A 6,000-nucleotide genomic window follows, 5' to 3' on the forward strand; every position below is an offset into this window, starting at 1 on the left:
TGGAACTTAACTGGCCTGCACAGAGTCCTGACCTCAGCCTGATAGAACACCTTTGGGATGAATTAGGGCAGAGACTGCGAGTCAGGCCTACTCATCCAACATCAGTGCCTGACCTCACAAATGTGCTTCTGGAAGAATGGTCAAACATTCCCATAGACACACTCCTAAATCTTGTGGACAGCCTTTCCAGATGAGTTGAAGCTGTTATAGCTACAAATGGTGGGCCAACTCAATATTGAACCCTGTGGACTAAGACTGGGATGCCATTAAAGTTCATGTGCGTGTAAAGGTAGGTGTCCCAATACTTTTGATAATATAGTGTATATTGTCCCGAGGGTATTTGAAGTAAATGCCCAGGTGATCATCTGCAAAGGAATGCTTACAAATCCAAAAATGGTATAGAGGCACTTAAGGGTCTTACAAAGGAGATAGATCAAAACAGCAGTGTTTTTATTGTTGCCTTGCCGATATTGACACATTGACAATGTCAACAAAAACGATTTATATACTATAGATAGGTAGATTGGTCGTTAAACGAGGAGCCACAAGTAATCAATATTTTAAGCATTCTTAACTACTGTACTGTATTGTATTGTGAAAAAAAGGTCTAAACACAAAACTCCAGATCAATAACGTTGTTTTAATTTGCATGTACAAGTACAGAACACAGATGAAAATTCTGTAGTGTACCGTACAATACAATGATGTATAGCGGGTCGTTAGGGTGGGGAGAGCTGGTCATAAGTCTGAGTGGTCGTCAAACAGGTAAGTCGTTAAACGAGGAGTATCTGTATATTGTATAACTATCTATAGATCTCTAAATCTCTCTTGTTGGAGCTTCCCACTCCAACAACAAAAGCATACTGTAAATGGATCCACAGATCAATGCACACCTGTTCCCAATCAGCAGTGAGACAATCTCACATGGACCTACCCCAAGGAAACAGAATTGGGTCCTCTACTTGGATTGGTGAACAGACATAAAAGTCTTCCTTGCTTCATTATGTAGCATAATAGCAAATATTGACACTTATCTGGTGTCTTTTGTATCCATAGTATATTGAAATACATTGTAGCATCTAGTTTCTAGTTTCAATAGCACAGATATAAAAGATAGATAGATAGATAGATAGATAGATAGATAGATAGATAGATAGATAGATAGATAGATAGATAGATAGATAGATAGATAGATAGATAGATAGTGTGTGATAGATCCTGTGTGATAGATAGATAGTGTGTGCATAGAAAGCATTGTAAAAAAGAAAAAAAAACATTTTTTGTAAATTATTTAAAAAAATAAAACTGTAAAAAAAATGAAAGATGAAATAAAAATTAAAAACTGCTGACACAGTCCATACATCATCAATGCTGCATATTAGTGCCACTGTCACATGACATTAAAAAAGTATCGGTAATCGGTATCGGTGAGTACTGTACTTGAAAAAAGTATCGGTACTTGTACTCGGTCTTAAAAAAGTGGTATCGGGACAGCTCTATTTACAATGCATGGGAACCAAAAATCCCTGTCTTTGTGCAAATTTACTAGAAATGTGTAGCGGTGTATGACAGAGTGCAGAGGGTTGATTTAGGTTTTCTGGTATTCATCTAGCTGTATATATGGCTGTAGTAGAATGCAGTTTTCTAGCAAGTGTCTGCAGGCAACATTGAAGCATGGTGGATGTTCCTTGCAAGTCTGGGGCGGCATTTCTGCAAATGGAATTGGGGATTTGGTCAGGATCAGTGATGTTCTTAATGCTGAGAAATACAGGCAGATACCTATTTATCACGCCATACCATCAGAGAGGTGTGTGATTGGCCCCCAAATGTCTTCTACAGCAGGACAACAACCCCAAACATACAGCCAATGTCATTAAGAACTATCTTTAGCGCAAAGGAGAACAAGAAGTCCTGGAAGTGTTGGTTTGGCCCCCAGAGAGCTCTGATCTTAACCACTTGCCGACCGCCTCACGACGATGTACGTCGGCAGAATGGCACGGGCAGGCAGAATCACGTACCTGTACGTGATCTGCCTCCCGCGGGCGGGGGGTCCGATCGGACCCCCCCCCCGGTGCCCGAGGCAGTCGGCTTCTGTCTGGCAGCAATCAGACGTGAGGGTGAGGCCATCCATTCGTGGCCCCCCCTCGCGATCGCTTCCAGCCAATGAGAATCTTCCTCTGCCTCTGTAATGTAAACAGAGGCAGAGGAAGTGATGTCATCTCTCCTCGAGCCGGTCTTTTTCGTTCCGGTGCCGAGGAGAGAAGACATCAAGTAAGTGCACCAACACTACACTTCCACTAGAACACGCCAGGCACACTTTTCACCCCCCAGTCACCCCCCGATCACCCCCCTGTACCCCCTGCCACACTGACACCAATAGCAGTTTTTTTTTTTTGCATTGGTGTCAGTTTGTGACAGTTATAAGTGTTAGGGCAGTTAGGGTTAGCCCCCTTTAGGTCTAAGGTACCCCCCTAACCCCCCCAATAAAGGTTAACCCCTTGATCACCCCTCGTCGCCAGTGTCACTAAGCGATCGTTTTTCTGATCGCTGTATTAGTGTCACTGGTGACGCTAGTTAGGGAGGTAAGTATAAGCAACAGGGACCCCCATATACTACCTACTAAAGGTTTTAACCCCTTGATTGCCCCCTAGTTAACCCTTTCACCAGCGATCACCGTATAAGTGTTACGGGTGACGCTGGTTAGTTAGTTTGTTTTTTATAGTTTATTATAGTTATAGGGCACCCGCCATTTATTACCTTATAAAGGTTTAACCCCCTAATTGCCCGGCGGTGATATAAGTTACGTTTTTAGGGTCAGATAAGGTCTGCGTTGCCCCAGGCAGCGTCAGGTTAGCGCCAGTACCGCTAACACCCACGTACACAACATACACCTCCCTTAGTGCTATAGTATCTGAACGGATCAATATCTGATCCGATCAGATCTATACTAGCATCCCCAGCAGTTTAGGGTTCCCATAAACACAGTGTTAGCGGGATCAGCCCAGATACCTGCTAGCACCTGCATTTTGCCCCTCGGCCCAGCCCTGCCCAGCCCACCCAAGTGCAGTATCGATCGATCAGTGACACTTACAAAACACTAAGCACACATAACTGCAGCGTTCGCAGAGTCAGGCCTGATTCCTGCGATCGCTAACAGTTTTTTGGTAGCGTTTTAAATCAGTCGCTAACAGTCAGGAGCTTTTTTGCCTGTGAGTCTCACTAGTGTACCCCTAAATTTAGAGCCCAAAATGGCAAATCGAAGGTACACTAGTGAAGAGGCCTACACGTTTCTGAGCATGACAGATAGTGAAGAGGAAGTCACTCATCTGTCAGATTCAGGCTCAGAATACGATCCTGTAGAGGACAGCGGCTCCATGACAGATAGCTCTGATGGCGTACCAGACCCCAATCTTCTTCTTCTGTCCTTGAAGTGCAAGAACCGCAGGTCCCTCGTATGGAGCAGAGCAGTACTAACGCTGCTATTCCTTCTGGTGAACTGGCAAGCACCAGTGGCCTAGTACACCCTGGTCGTACATCCAGCACTGCAGTATCACGTGGTGACGTGGCGAGTCCCATAAGTGCAGTTCAAGCTGGCGAGGTGGCAAGCACTAGTAGTGTCCCGCTGCCACCAAGAAGACAAACACAGGCCCGTCGTGCCCATAGTGCCCTTCCTGCTGCATTCGCCAATCCGAATTGGGAACCCACCACTTCTGCAGCACCCGTACTTCCCCCATTCACTGGCCAACCCGGAATTCAGGTGGAAACAGTTGATTTTACGCCACTGGATTTTTATTCGCTGTTTTTCACCGAAGATCTCTATAGATCTATTGTGGACCAAAGCAATTTATACGCTGGTCAACACATCGCCACTATTCCCCAATTACTGTCTCCGAATTTAAGATCTTTCTGGGCATAACTAAAAAGAGTGAGTTGCGGTCATATTGGTCCACTGACCCAATTCATCATATGCCCTTGTTCTCTGCCTCCATGACCAGGGCACGATACGAGCAGATTTTGCGGTTCATGCACTTCAATGACAATGAACTCTGTCATCCTCGTGGAGACCCTGGATACGATCGGCTCTACAAAATTCATCCCCTCGTAAACCACTTCAACCAGTGTTTTACAGACTTGTTCACTCCCCATCAAGTTGTCTGCGTTGATGAGTCCCTGATTAAATTTTCTGTCCGCTTGTCATTCAAACAGTACCTTCCCAGCAAGCGTGCCAGATACGGGGTCAAGATGTATAAGCTCTGTGACAGGGCCACAGGCTATACATGTAGATTTATGGTTTACGAGGGCAAAGATAGTAACGTAGAGCTGACAAACTGCCCTGACTACATAGGAAGTGCTGGCAAGATAGTGTGGGACTTGGTGTCACCCTTATTCGGAAAGGGGTACCACTTGTACGTGGACAATTATTACACGAGCGTGCCAATTTTGAGTCACCTTTTTGATCAACAGATTGGAGCATGTGGCACCGTGCAACCTAATCGCCGGGGCTTTCCCCAGCGGCTTGTAGATTCCCGTCTTAGGCTGGGGGAGAGAGCCTGCTTGCAGTGTAATAACTTGCTCACTATGAAGTGGAGGGATAATAAGAATGTTTTCGTTCTTACCTCCCTTCATGCAGACACAACGGTCCAAATTACTACGGCGACTGGTGTTGTAGAGAAACCCCTCTGTGTCCATGAATATAACCAAAATATGGAAGGGGTGGACCTCAACGACCAGTTGTTGGCGCCGTACCTAGTTGCCCGTAAGGCCAGACGCTGGTTCAAAAAAGTGTCTGTTTATTTATTTCAATTGGCTTTGCTGAACGCTCATGTGCTATACAGAGCTTCAGGACGGACTGGATCCTTCCTTAAATTCCAGGAAGAGATTGTCAGAGCCCTTCTGTTTCCAGACAGTGCTCCACCTCACCTTCCCCAACCAAATGCAGTAAGCCAGCTGCATGAGAGGCATTTTCCTTATGTCCTCTCGAGTACCCCTACCCAACGAGCCACCCAAAGAAGATGTCGTGTCTGTAGCAAGCGCGGATTTAGGCGTGACACCTGGTATTATTGTCCCTCCTGTCCTGACAATCCTGGTCTATGCATTGGTGAATGTTTTGAACGCTACCATAGTAGTTGAGTTTTGGCGTAGGGTACAGCATTGCACAGACTAGGACACACTTTCACAGGGTCTCCCAAGATGCCATCGCATTTTGAGAGACCCAAACCTGGTACCAGTTACAAAAGTTAAAGTTACTAAAAAAAGTGTAAAAAAAAAAAATTAATTAAAAAAATAAAAACACAAAAAAAATATTTAAAAAAAAAAAAAAAATAGTTGTCGATTTATTGTTCTCGCTCTCTATTCTCTCTCTCTATTGTTCTGCTCTTTTTTACTGTATTCTATTCTGCAATGTTTTATTGTTATTATGTTTTACCATGTTTGCTTTTCAGATATGCAATTTTTTTATACTTTACTGTTTACTGTGTTTTGTTGGTAACCATTTTTTTGTTTTCAGGTATGCCATTCAGCTGCAGAGCGGATTCATTTATCTTGACAGCAACAGCGTTTGCTCCCACGATACATAAAGCTGTGACTCCAGCGCTGTCGGAGGTGATTTCACCACCACAGTTACATACTTCAGCATATATGCCGAAGCGTGGGGGCAGCAGAGGGCGGAGGAGCGATTTGCTCCTAACTTTTGCGGGAGGATGCGCCCATGCTTCGGCATATATATATTTTAGGCACAGGTTGCTTTAAATGTTTTATTTTTTACTATGTTTTTTTTGTATTTGCTTTGCAGGTATGGTAAGTCTTACTGTTATACTGTAATGTTACTTTGTTTTATTGTTAACCATCATTTGCTTAGCAGGTACGCCATTCAGTTGCAGCGCGGATTTATTTATCTTGACAGCAACAGCGTTTGCTCCCATGATACCTAAAGCCGTGACTCCAGCGCTGTCGGAGGTGATTTCACCACCACAGTTACATACTTCAGCATATATGCCGAAG

This window comes from Aquarana catesbeiana, linkage group LG09 (assembly GCF_042186555.1).
Source record: "Aquarana catesbeiana isolate 2022-GZ linkage group LG09, ASM4218655v1, whole genome shotgun sequence".
Classification (NCBI taxonomy): domain Eukaryota; kingdom Metazoa; phylum Chordata; class Amphibia; order Anura; family Ranidae; genus Aquarana; species Aquarana catesbeiana.